The sequence below is a fragment of the Epinephelus fuscoguttatus genome, linkage group LG21, assembly GCF_011397635.1.
Source record: "Epinephelus fuscoguttatus linkage group LG21, E.fuscoguttatus.final_Chr_v1".
NCBI lineage: Eukaryota > Metazoa > Chordata > Actinopteri > Perciformes > Serranidae > Epinephelus > Epinephelus fuscoguttatus.
Genome location: NC_064772.1, coordinates 36,629,918 through 36,643,133, shown reverse-complemented (window position 1 = coordinate 36,643,133; position 13,216 = coordinate 36,629,918).

Sequence of the window (13,216 nt, the reverse complement as noted above, 5' to 3'; positions counted from 1 at the left end):
TATGAAAACAAATTTTGTTATTGCTCATGAAGTTTTGTTTTGCCATTTGAAATGGGAACTTACACATGTTCAGAATAATCACCAGTCATTTTTTGAGTCTGGGACTCTGGATGTGCAAAAAACAGTGCAAAAAATAACACTATACATAGGCGAAAATTAGTGCAAAAAACAGTGTAAATGTGGAAAAAATGTATTCTCAACATTCTCAAGTCACATATTGTTATTGCACATGAAGTTTTGTTTGAACACTTGAAATGTGAACCTAAACGTGTGCAAAAAACAGTGCAAAAGATAACTATATACATACTCAGAAGAAGTGCATTCTCAACATTCTCAAGTCAAATATAAAAACTATAACAACATAACAACAATACTATAATCTTAACAATATAACTTTATACTATCACAATAAAACATGACAGTATCTCCACATTAGCTTATTGCTCAATATGGAACTGCTTGAAGCAGTTCCTGTCTGGTTGCAGACATAGTGGTGCATTGCAAAGTTTGCACATCCAGCTTGTGCACCTTTTGCAAAGTTTGCAAATTCGCCGCCCCTTGGTCGACCGCTGGGAAGCTGGATTCCCACTGCTTGTGGGGTCAGGGTAGTGGTGGGTGGCTGGTGGAGGAGGAGGACAGACTTTCAGTGGTGTTCCAAGTAGGTGTGCAGTCAGCTCTTCTTGGAATTGCTGCCGGGTCTTGTGTGCCTGCTGCTGGTTGGCACACACCTCCCTGTGGATTATGAAGCTGTTGGTCACACAGATGTCCACAAGATGCTGGAACACCGTGGTGGTCCACCTCTTAGTTTTGCGGTGGACGGATCTGGTTCCAAGCATTTGATCAGAGGTGTCAACTCCTCCCATATACTTACTGTATTCTGTCACCGCTGTGGGTCTGGGGATGGAGACTCTCCGGTGTTGCTCACCCGTCTTTTGCCAGCGCTCTACCATGTCCCCGCTGTAGACCGGGTGGACACTGAAGCAGAGGGAGACTTCGCAGGTGTCCTTCCACTTGATGAACAGAAGGTCACCATCTCTGATCCATCGGATGCTGCCCCTTGATGCCCTTTTGTCCAGTGCATTCTCTTTTGTTTTTGGCACACCGATTCTCCCCTCCCGGTATGTGCCACAAACACCAAATCCCTCCTGGATGAGGTGGCGGAAGAGCAGGGGGCTGGTGTAAAACTTGTCTGTGTATATGATGTAGCCAGTCCCCAAATGTTCCTTCTTCACCAGCTCCACAACTACATCAAAGGAAAGCCCATTCCCTGAGACAGGCATGGTGCCCTTTCCCGTGTACAGGATGTAGTCCACTGTGTATCCATTCACGTCGGCCAACACAAACAGCTTCAGCCCCCATTTCGTTGGCTTTGCCTTCATGTACTGTTTCATGCCATGTCTGGCCTTGGTGGCAACCATCCTCTCATCCACTGCCAGGTGTTGTTTGGGATGGTAGAAGGACAGGCAACGCATGCGGACCATGTTTAGGAGCGATCTGACCCAATGGATGGGGTCATAATTTTCCGTACCTTTCATTGCATCATTCTCTGCATCTGCCTTTGGGTCACTCATGTGAAGGTTACTCAGAATGAGCCGGAAACGGTCGCGGGACATGACAGTTGCAGGGTAAGGCTGGTGAAAAATTGTACCTTGGCGCCAATAGTCACTCAGCTGTGGCATCTGGACTACAGACATATAGAGCAGCAGCCCAATGAACTTCTTCAGCTCATCAGTTGAAACCGGCATCCAGACAAATGTTTTCCCCTTCTCCTGGTTAGTCGCTGCTTTTTTGTTGGTGCATTCAACCAGGTGTTGGAGAACCTCTGCATCAACAAACCTGCAAAAGATCTCACCTGGGCTGGGGTTACCCAGGTTGAAAGGGAGGTGAACACCAGGGGGGCGTTTGGGGAAAAATCTAGGGGGAGTAGGAGCTGCCTCATCAGAGTCGTCCATTGTTTTCCAACGCTCGTGTGGTGGTGAGTGGTGAGCAGAGCCTTGAGGGCCTCTGTCTCTGCCTCTGCATCTCCCTCTCTCTTGTGGTGGGATGTCACCATGGCTGGGACCACTGCAGGATGGCTACTCATCACCAGAGAGAACACTGATAGTGATGGAAAAAATGGGAAAAATTGTCAAGTCCCACACTCAAACACACCTAATCCAAAATCATCCAGGTGCATATGTGCAGTGTAACTTGAATTTCCCCTAACCAACAAATAAAGGTTTTTCAATTACAAGTGCTTTCAATTTTCCACAGAAAAAATCCACATAATACAAAATAAATAATTTTACAGAAGGCACAATGTCAATACCTGTCACTGGAGGACTCTTCATCAGAGGGGTAAGCACTGAAAGTAAAATGGATGATAACAAATGAAAATCTCTCCTTTTTATCATAGCAGCAAACACAATGACTTTCATCATCGTAATATGTACAAATACTATGTGTGTCTGACATCATGACACACACACTCTCTGACAAATAATTATAATAAAGTTGAGCTAAACACAGGAAACTTGTTGCAAGTGTTGCAAACAAGGTATGCTAAAAACAACATATGCTATTCACATACCTCAGTTCAGAAGAAGCATCCTCCAAATCGCTCTCCTCCTCTATGAACCGTAGCGGCCGTTTTACCGTTCTGGATGGTCTTCCCGACATTGGAAATGTGTGTAATAAACACAGACACACGCAGACACAAACAAATGCAACCATATAACGCTATTTTTTGAAAAAACACCACTCTTTCGCTCGCTCTCCTTTTCCTTTCTTCCTTCACTCTGTTTTTTTCCCTCGTCTTCTGTCAAAATTGCAGTTTTGGCGGTACCGTCCTACATTACCGTAACATATACCACACATCATATATTGACAGAAAGCACAGCTTCTACGGTAGGAGTTAAACGGACAATACACAATACACCTACCTAGAAGAACAAAGGGGAGAGAATGTGAACAACCAAAACAATGTCTTTATGTCAGTAAAATACACAGAGGCTACTTGGGAATAATGCTTGATGAAATATGCACATGGGAGTTACATTTTAAAACATACAAACACTGTCATTCCTCAGAAGCAACCCTTTCTTTTAGCTTTGTCTCGTGCCCTCAGCTTGAATGTTTTTGGTCCGATGTCTTCAACAGCGTCTCAGAAAATATTAATATTTTACCAGAACTTGTGTTACACATTCTGGGTTTATCTGAGGCATTGAGACAGCCAAACAAAAATTTCCCTCCTACTGCAACATTACGCCAAAAACACTATTAAGGGAGCACAGGGCACTACTTAACATGGGTTAAATTGTAACATGGACTTTTTACGTGGTCACACAGGGTTGATCCTTTCATGCTTCCTGCCAGTTGACCACAATACCACCAAACATTAGTGATGGCCAAATGAAGCCTCATGAAGCGTTTTCTTTATTTTCTAAGCCCACTAGATGGCACTCATGGTTTAAAGAGAGAGACTCTTTTTAAATAGGAGTTGTGCAAATTTGCAGGAAAGCCCAATCAGTGTTTTTTCAGCATTGGCAGTATAAAAACAAAATCAGGGAGTGCAGCAAAATGCCGCCTACCTACTTTTGTTTATACAGAATGTGCCTTTTTCAGGGCAATGGGGGGCGTGAGCAAGTAACAAAACGTGTAGCTCAGCGTGTGACGTAAACAGTGACGTGGGAGGGAAGCCGCGGCTGGTCAGTCCTTCGGTGGTTCTCTCGTAAGTCGGCCCGTTCTTCACCGTCCCCGTCATCTGACGGTTAATGGCCTCTTTGTTTGCGAGGACAAGGAGGGCGCGCAATTCCTTGTCTCCCCAGTTGCTCATCTTTACAGTGTCTGTCAGGTTTGTGTTTCCCTCTTGCTACTAGCTGCTCGCTAATTCCTGCTATCAGCTGTTTCCTGTTTATCCACCGCCAGTGGCTCGCACGTGCGGCGTCATCAACAGCTCCTCCCACAAGTCATCAACAGCCCCTCACTTTGCAGAAGGCCGCCTCGGTCTGTTTAAACCATAAAAGGGTTCCACCAATATGTCTACCCTACGAGGCAGAAAATTGGGCACCTCGGATCAACTCGCCAATCCGTCTCTGTGTGTCTAAACGCTCGCAGCTTGCCGGCAAAACGGCCCAACATTTGCCGAAAATCTGGCAGTGTAAAAGGAGCTAGAGGCTCAAAGAATGGCGATTCAGTGTGCTTTCAGCCTTTTGTTGAACAAAAAGTGCCATCTAGTGGGCTCATGAAATAAAGAAAATGCTTCATGCGGCTTCATTTGGCCATCACTACCAAACAGTGACCCCCAGAATTCCACAGGGATTGGACGTGTTTCAGCTGAGTTCAGTAACAAAGCATGTTTTCAGCCAACATAAGTAAATTTCTTTGCCATACTTGTTTTTCAATTACTGACCTGTCTCTGTAAGTCACTGAATCCAACTGTATATTATCTTAACAACTGTCTTGTTGCCTTAAACATAGCACCACAACTATGTAACCAACTCCCAGTATTAGAAAGGCTTGATAAAATGTCCTCACAGCGGGGTTAGTTGTAATGCAGTGATACAACGAAACCACCTGTAGCGCATTTTCTCTATTGTTGCACTTTGAACTTATGTTCAGTTTGAACTAATGTCCTTAATTAAATGAGATGTACTTTGTATTTTCAATTTGTCAGGTATCTTATTGGCACAGTTTCACAGTCTTGTCAATATTCATACATTCAAACCTCATATTTTGACATGTAGATCTATGTTACCCAATCTATGTAGCCTACATCTATGGGTCCAACCACTGAATATGGATGATAGAGTATCCATCCTAGACCTATATAATAAAGATAGAATTGTGTTGAATTAATTGTGATAAACAGACTTTGCCTGTAACAGTTAACCCTACCAATGGGATACGATGCAACATTTCACTTCCATCACTTCACTACATCACAGAACATTTGGAAAGTATAAGATTCATCTTAAAGGACAGACTCCCACAACATATCACAATCTGGCAACCTTTCATATCATATGTTGCACATTCTTGCACAAAGCACAGTTCCTGTGTTATAACCCACTCTCCTATAGCATTCCTTTTTGAGTGTGGGTTAATGAGTGAGAAGGGTAGTGGATAAGGGAATAGAGGGAGTTAAGGAAGTTCTGTACCTTTTTTTTATCCCTTTAATTACTTTATGCACATTTCATGCACCTATGTTTTGTTCTGTTTCCATGTTCACATTCCTGTGTTCCTGCATCTGTGCACTTATTATTTCAAAAGGCTTTTACATAAAAAGAATTGAGCGCTTCATCTTTGGCTCAATAAAAATACTTGAAAAGACAATAAAGAAAAACCATAAACGTAATGTAAAAACATTAATCTGATGAGGGTGATATCAGGATATAAATGGGGAGCAGGTAGGCAGGCATATCCATAGATATACACTCCTCAAAAAAATTAAGGGAACACTTTAATCACACGTCAGATCTTGATGAATGAATTACTCAAGTTGAAAATCCTTACTGATGTACACTGTATAATTTTTTGAGAACAAAATGACGCAACAGTCAGTGGAATACAAAATCATCAACCCACTGAGGGCTGGATTCAAAATCACACTGAAAATCAAAGTGAAAAACTGAAATCACAGGCTGATCCAACGTGTGCGAATTTTACCACGGCAACTCATAATGTGACTCAGTAGTAGTGATGGCCAAATGAAGCCTCATGAAACATTTTCTGAGCCCACTAGATGGCGCTCATGGTTTAAAGAGAGAGGCTCAAAGAATGGCAATTCAGTGTGCTTTCAATTTTTTGTTGAACAAAAAGCGCCATCTAGTGGGCTCAGAAAATAAAGAAAATGCTTAATGAGGCTTCATTTGGCCATCACTACTTTTTTGGCCAATTGAGCATGTTGAATTAGCGACCGCGGAGCCCGTCGGTGAATGAAATCTCTGATTGGTAGTTCAGCTCAGCACATGAGAAAAGAAACAGAAGTGAGGAAAGTAAACAAAGTCAAGAGGGAGGGAGACCAAAACAAACTCATGTGGTGGGCTCATGAAATAAAGAAAATGCTTCGTGAGGCTTCATTTGGCCATCGCTACTCAGTAATGTGTTCAGGCCATGCGTGCCTGTATGCACTCCAGACAATATTTGGACATGCTCCTGATGAGTCTGCGGAAATTATAAACTGACCATCGGATTATTATCACACTATGAAGCTCATATAATGTGTTACCAACACATACAGTTACACATTAAATTACAGTTACTTTGGAGTTGTGCTCGTGTCTGCCTGATGAAGATACGTCCAACATTCACTCTTCTTTCACCTCTGGTTTGGTCTCCACCAACTCCTGAGGGACATTTCTGTCTCTCTGGCAGCTAAATGCTCCACTGTGTTCACCAGCTGGTCTGTAACTGTGTCTACCTGCTGTTTGCTGCTGAGCAGGTAGAGTACAGTGGGTTCATCAGAGTGTTTTCACTGTGAACAGCTGCCTGTTGGAAAGGTTGTGTAAAGCAGCAGGACTCAACCAAAACTGTAAAGTTGGCAGACCATAAAAACCAAAACACTGAGGTGAAAAAAGACAAAAAGCTCTGACAGCTGAGGGCCAACACTTTCACATAGTCATCTAGTCTTCTTTAAAATATAAACAGATGATTAGAGCAGCTTTAAAATGCCTGACTGACATTAAGACATATATTTTTGTTTTTAATGTCCTTTGAACATCATGAGACTTCACCAGATGTCTCCTGGTCATTTAAAACTTCCTGAAAATATTTGATTGGCACAATGAAAAACATTTCCAGGATGTCAAGGGAGCCGTACACACGAACACTCAGGTGCTGTTCATTAGGACCATTCTGACAATGCTTCCTCTAGCTGGGCAGTTAGGGACTCCTTCTGCATGTGAGGGGAAAGGAGAGGAGAGGAAAAAAAAAACAGGGCAGTTTTTGCATAATGATTAATCTTGACAGACATACGTCATGCTCCTGGGCTCCTGACAACGTCACGCCCTGGGTGAAATTAACGCCTAACTGCTTATCTTAAAGGACCTGGGATTTAATTAAAAATGACATTTCCCCAAAGACTTGCGCCTCTGAGGCTGCCATGTTGAAATTAGCTGATGAGGGGCCCTCTGAGCAAAAGGGAAATAAGCAAACTGTCAAACGCTCAGCAAATCACTGCCGTTTATCAGTCCTGCTCGCTGCTCAGGAAATAACAGTGGACTGACATCCTGCATGGAGCCCGCTGCACCGCAGATACAAGTCATATTGTTATTAAAAAGGAGGGGGCACAAAAACAAGCCTGTCAAATGTGATATGGAGACAAACAATGTGGTTGTGCTAAGTAGGGGAATAGGTTGGTGAAATGAGCTCTTAAGTCACCACAGACATATTTTGCCACTGACAAAGGCGTACTTTAGGACTGGAAATTTCTGTATTTTGTAATGAGTGCCACTCAAATAGTGAGTCCTCAACAGAATTAAACAAAATAGGCAAGGGAAATGAAATGCTCTGCTAAATTCACATGGATTGGCGTTCAGGGCCTGTATTTATCAAGCATCTCAGAATCACTCCAAGGAATCACAAAGGTTTAACTAAAGGTCAGACTAGGCCTAAACCCTCTCCTAACTCAGAGTAGGACCAAACATTATTCATTAACTTAAACGCTGACTGTCAGTAAGGAGACAGACGACTGTGAGATTATGGTGACATATGGTGACAAGTGGTTTGGAATATTATTCATTCATTCATTTTCTGTAACAGCTTAACCTGTTAAGAGGTCGTGGGGGGTGGAGCCTATCCCAGCTGACACTGGGCGAGAGGCAGGTACACCCTGGACAGGTTGCCATCACAGGGCTGGCACCCTTCACCAATGACACCTACAGTAAGGGCAATTTAGACTCACCAGTTAAGCTAACATGTTAATTTTGATTATTTTATCACAGGAAAAATAATGTGTTAAAAAAAATGAAGGCTGGTTAGTCGTGTTCTGTGGTGCCCTTTGACCCGGTGCGTCATTGAAGGCCACAGTATCTTTGTCACATGATGGAGGCTTACAAGATGGCGCTACTTGGCCCCATGATAGGGACATTTACGTTAAAAAAAAACGCACAGATGGAGCTGTTGACAGGAGCACCGTTCTCTGCAATTTCTGCGTTATGGAGTATTCATACCATTGGAGAACTTCAAGCCTGAAATACCTCAACGCAAAGCATTTAGCAGTGAAACTGGAGATCTAAGCTAACACACCCCACCACACCCGGCCAGGCTTTCACACGCAAACTGAGTAAGCCTACCTGTGACCAACCAACTGACTCCTTTGTAAAATGGATTGGTATGAACGTTACAGTGCTCGAGGACAGGGCAACAATTGTGTCCAAAATCCAGCAGCTTTACTTTGACACATCTGCCAAAACAGGATGTTGTGATCGCAACACTTAAGACAAATTCAGCTTGTTCAGTCATTGCAACTGCCCAGCCCCTTCCTGCCCCTCTGTCTTTCTGTGTATCACATAGACTGTATGACGGAGATGGACGACAAGTCAGCCCCCACAAAAGGAAGCCAAAACATCTCCATTACCCCCTGGTGGCCAGCTGCAGTACAGGTCATAAACTCCGCCCCCTCCATGTTAGCAGATAGGACATGGGCTCCAAGTACTCGTCAAATAAGTTTTTCCCAAAGATGGTTTCTGACATTTTAGGTAGTTCTTATTATGCTATTGTTTATTTACTTTAAAGTTTTTTTCTGATAAGTTTGGTTATAACTAGTAATGATGTTAAAAAAAATCCCTATCAACAGCGCTTCTCGCAATTGGTCGGACGGGTGTATGGACGGGAACTCAGGATCCCTACTGCACAGACTCTGGCTCCACATGATGTTACCAGCACAAGGTGCTTATTTAGGATATTTTAGCTTCATTTTTGTACAGTGGGGGGAAGTGGAGATGCGTTTTCCATCTTTATAATGCAGTTTATGGCAGTGGCGGTCCAAAATTGGGTCATGAGTCCATTCTGAATGGTCCACAAGTGGCTTACAAAGGCATCAGTTAAAAAAAGCTGTTGCTCCCTCCTATCCACTCTTGAAAAGTGTCAAGCACCCTACCATAAATCAGACTGTATACTTCTTCTGATTCTGAAAAGTGGACCAACAATGCATCATTGAGAAAAGACTTACTTCTTGCTCTTGAGACCCTTCATAAATAGCCTACAGGCCCAGAACCTTCAGCGATAACTGGGCCTAAATTGTTCAACTCGATTGGTCTTACTGACTAAAAGTAGGTTTCTATTTGAAATCTATGTATACAGACTCTGTGTGTGTGTGTGTGTGTGTGTGTGTGTGTGTGTGTGTGTACCTCACACGCAAACACACAGCTTTCATCTCTCTTTGACAGCGGTGTCACAATGTAGGCATCATGAGGACGAGGACTGTGACAGGCTCAGTCAGAGGTGATGTCATCACGGTGCGACCTATGAGGACGAGGACAGTCGGACAGGGTCAGCCTGTCTGTGCCGATGCGGGGCTGAGGGACTGGATGTGTTGCTGGAGGTGTGAGGTGTGTGTCAGTGGGTGTCGCCTCCAATATCTCCCTCACCTTTAATCAGCCACATTAGTTTTGAGTGTGAGTTGATATGCACGCTGATGCTTCCACAGCACACACACACACGTAGAGTGGGCTACAGCGGGGCTCCCTGAGTAAGCCATCATTGCTGATGCACATTTGGTATTCAGGTTGGTAATTTAGCCCTGCACGTTTGAAATTGAAACATTTAAAGAGAGAACAGTAATGTCATCAAATGTCATTTGTGTCATGGCAACCGGCAGGGAGATAAAATGTCATCATGTCTGAGAATGAATATTTCTGCAGGGTCGGAAAACCCATTTATTAAAATCACGGCGCTGGTGCCCCTCTGTGCTAAAGAGACAGTATTCCCTGTCATGTTTCACAGTGACCCTCCAGCTTGACATTTTGATTTCTCTCATTTTGTCCTTTCCAGTTTTCTCTCAGAGTGACAGCATGCATGCCTGTACGTGTGTGCATGTGTGTGTGTTTAAGTGTGCCATAGACTATAAGCTGGCCGTCCTTTCACAACACAAAGTGAATGTCAGAAATGTCAGGACACCAACATGGCCACTGGTGACATGAGGGATTGGCAGATGTGCCAGGCATCCTCGTCCTCGCTGCCGTTCAACACTTGACTCTCATGATGTTTGATCTGTTTTCTCGCCGCTTCTCAGCTGAGATTTTGAAGCCGAGACGTCTCACAGACGGCACCAGAGCGACGGGGAAAATATCGACTCCAAAATGCTCTTTTCAAAGCGCATTCCTCCATGTCTACACGCATTTCAGCGATCCATCATTTGCAGACAACAGCTGTAGGAAGAATGTCAATGTGATATTATGCAAATGTATTCAGTAGAATATCACAAACATTCATGGATGCGGTGCATTGCGGAATGTGAATTTTATGTGCTTTGACACTGTGCTGAATAACTAATGATGTGGGACTGACCTGTTTGCTCGAATGCCTGCCACAAAAAAAAAACAAACCCTGCACTCTAAGCTGCAGAATGAGAGGAGAGAGCGGCAGCAGACTTTCCCACTTTATTTGATCAAACCCGTAACTTACTGTCAAAGCAAACGCATTCATTCTGACAGGGAAGGCAAAAAGGCTTTCAGAGCAGTTCTGACTGATATTGGCTTTGTGAAAGGCCGACACATACACACACACACACACACACACACACACACACACACACACACTTATTTTTTAGTGGCTGAAGCTGCTGATGCTGGATAATTTGTACTGATATTGACTTACTTGAAATTAGATTATTTTTGCCTTTGGAAAAAATCTAAAGCAAGACTGTTTAACTTTTGAAGGAAGTCACAGAATCTTTCTCTGCAAAATAAAAAGTTGAATTATTAAGGAATCAAACACACCCGTACTTAACCCTTTAAACTCTGCCATAGAAATGCATGGCATGTGTCTACATTGGTATTTTTGCTTGTTGTGATGTCATTTCTTGGCGTGTCTTCAAATGCTTAATGTCCCTGAAATCTGTACAACCTAAACGAAAAGGTTTTGTAAGTCAATAAAACATTACAGTTCATTAAGTTGTGAAACTGTGTCAAACATCAGAAATAGTTTTATGCCTCTGTGCCAGCGGTTATCGTAGCTGGAGGCATCATGTTTTTGGTTGTCTGTCTGTCCATCTGTTCCATTCTCATGAAGGTGATATTTCAAAAATGCCCTGAGGGAATTTCCTCAAATTTGGCACAAACGTCTCCGTGGAAGATTTTGGTGTTCAGAGGTCCAAGGTCAAGATCAATGTGACCTTGCATCCATCTTACTTTTGTGAATGCAGTATCTCCGGAACACCTCAAGGGAATTTCTCCAAATCTAAGCCAGTAACTGAGGCAGAGCAGTGTGAATGAGAAATGTCCAGGAAGTGATGGATTTACAAATGAATTTTATGAGGAATTTCAGTCTTTATTAGTTCCTCTTTATGCAAAAGCTTTAACAGACAATATGCAGATACATGGGATTCTGCAATCATTACATGACTTCATAAAGAAGGTAAGGAATCTGTAGGGCTGTGCTTCATGTCCCCCAACAATTTTAATCCAAAAGGTCAAAGGTCAGCATCACTGGGACATCATATTGTTCTGCATAAAACACTTTTCTGCATATTTCAACATCATAAACATTAAAACTCAGGAGCAGAAGAGAAGACATGTGGTCAGATACTGAATTGTAGACACTAATCTTGGGTGCCCACTTTTACACTGTGCTGATTGTACAGATCTTCTGTGTGTGAAGCATCTGCGTTTTCACTGACATGGATGTGAACTGTAAGAGAAAGTTGACTGGGGCATGGAGGCATACAACTATGGGGCACTAACGCTACTTTCCTCAGAGGTGCTGGATGGGTCTGGCAAACCCTGCACATTACCAACAAGAGGTTTAACCCCAGAACTGATGCCAAAAGTCACATTTCACAGTAATATGATATGCCAGGCAGCATCAGTTCGTAACACAGTCAGACCGAACCTTTTGCAGTGTTATGATACACCTGCAGTTGACCGGACAGCACCTGTTGCAGCAATATGAGAAGCAGCTGGACGGCGTCAGGTTGAGTGAGTGAAGTTGGTGGTGGATGGATCCAAAAAACCCCGGACTTCAACTGGAGATACCTGTATTCATTTCTTGTATGAATTTAAAGCCAAACCATGACGTCATTTTTAACATAACCCCGTGCTTCTTTTGCCTAAACCTAACCATGTCTTTTGGTTGACGTCTCTGCGTTGGTTGCATCATCTTGGAACATTAACAGCAGACACAGGAGGATACAGTGTTTTTGGGCTCTGTGATTTCTGAGTCAAACTTGGAAGAGTGTGAGGCAATTTATTGTTCACTCTAATTTTAGGGGAGAGACTAGTTTTGGTCTAACGCTTACTCGTTTTTTAAGACGCCTGGCATCTACTCATTAACACATGGAAAATGTTGTTACGGCACTGGAGGGGTTCAGCAGCCACTTCTTATTTCGGTCACTGTTGGTAATTATCAGTTCAGACTTTAGTAAGTTTGGACGGCGGGGATGCAGAAGAGTTGTGGGTTGCATTTCCAGTGGCCAATACAGTTGTCGAATCAGGAACAAGGAACAGGAACAATAGGCAACAAGAGGTACAGGAGAGTGATCTGTGGGTTGCTTGTGATTTTATAGTAAGGTGGTTATACGGCCATAAAGAGTATCAGTGGTCATGAATTAACCTGAGTATTCTTTCTTGAGTTTCTGCTTATCTGTCTTGAGTCAGAGATCAGAATTCTCTGTAGTGATTTAGAGATTCAATCACTAATACAGGGACAAGGACAGTAGTTCAATTAAATGTCCTGTACTGATAGATCATTGAATCAATTATTCGACCCAGTTCTGTGGATGGTCACACCTGTGGTCATTATCTGTTGTAAATATTAAAACATATTGATAAGTTCAGATTTAAAGAAGCAGAGAACTCAGTGATAATCTTGTGTCATTATCCTGTCATTGCTACTTGGTAGTGATGGCCAAATGAAGCCTCATGAAGCATTTTCTTTATTTTATGAGCCCACTAGATGGCGCTTTTCCTATTAAGCCATGTTTAATGTGTGTTTAATGAGTGTTTAATGTGTGTTATGAATCAACTAATCTTTCGAGCAATTCACAGAAACCCTGCCGCTGACTAGTGATGGCCAAATG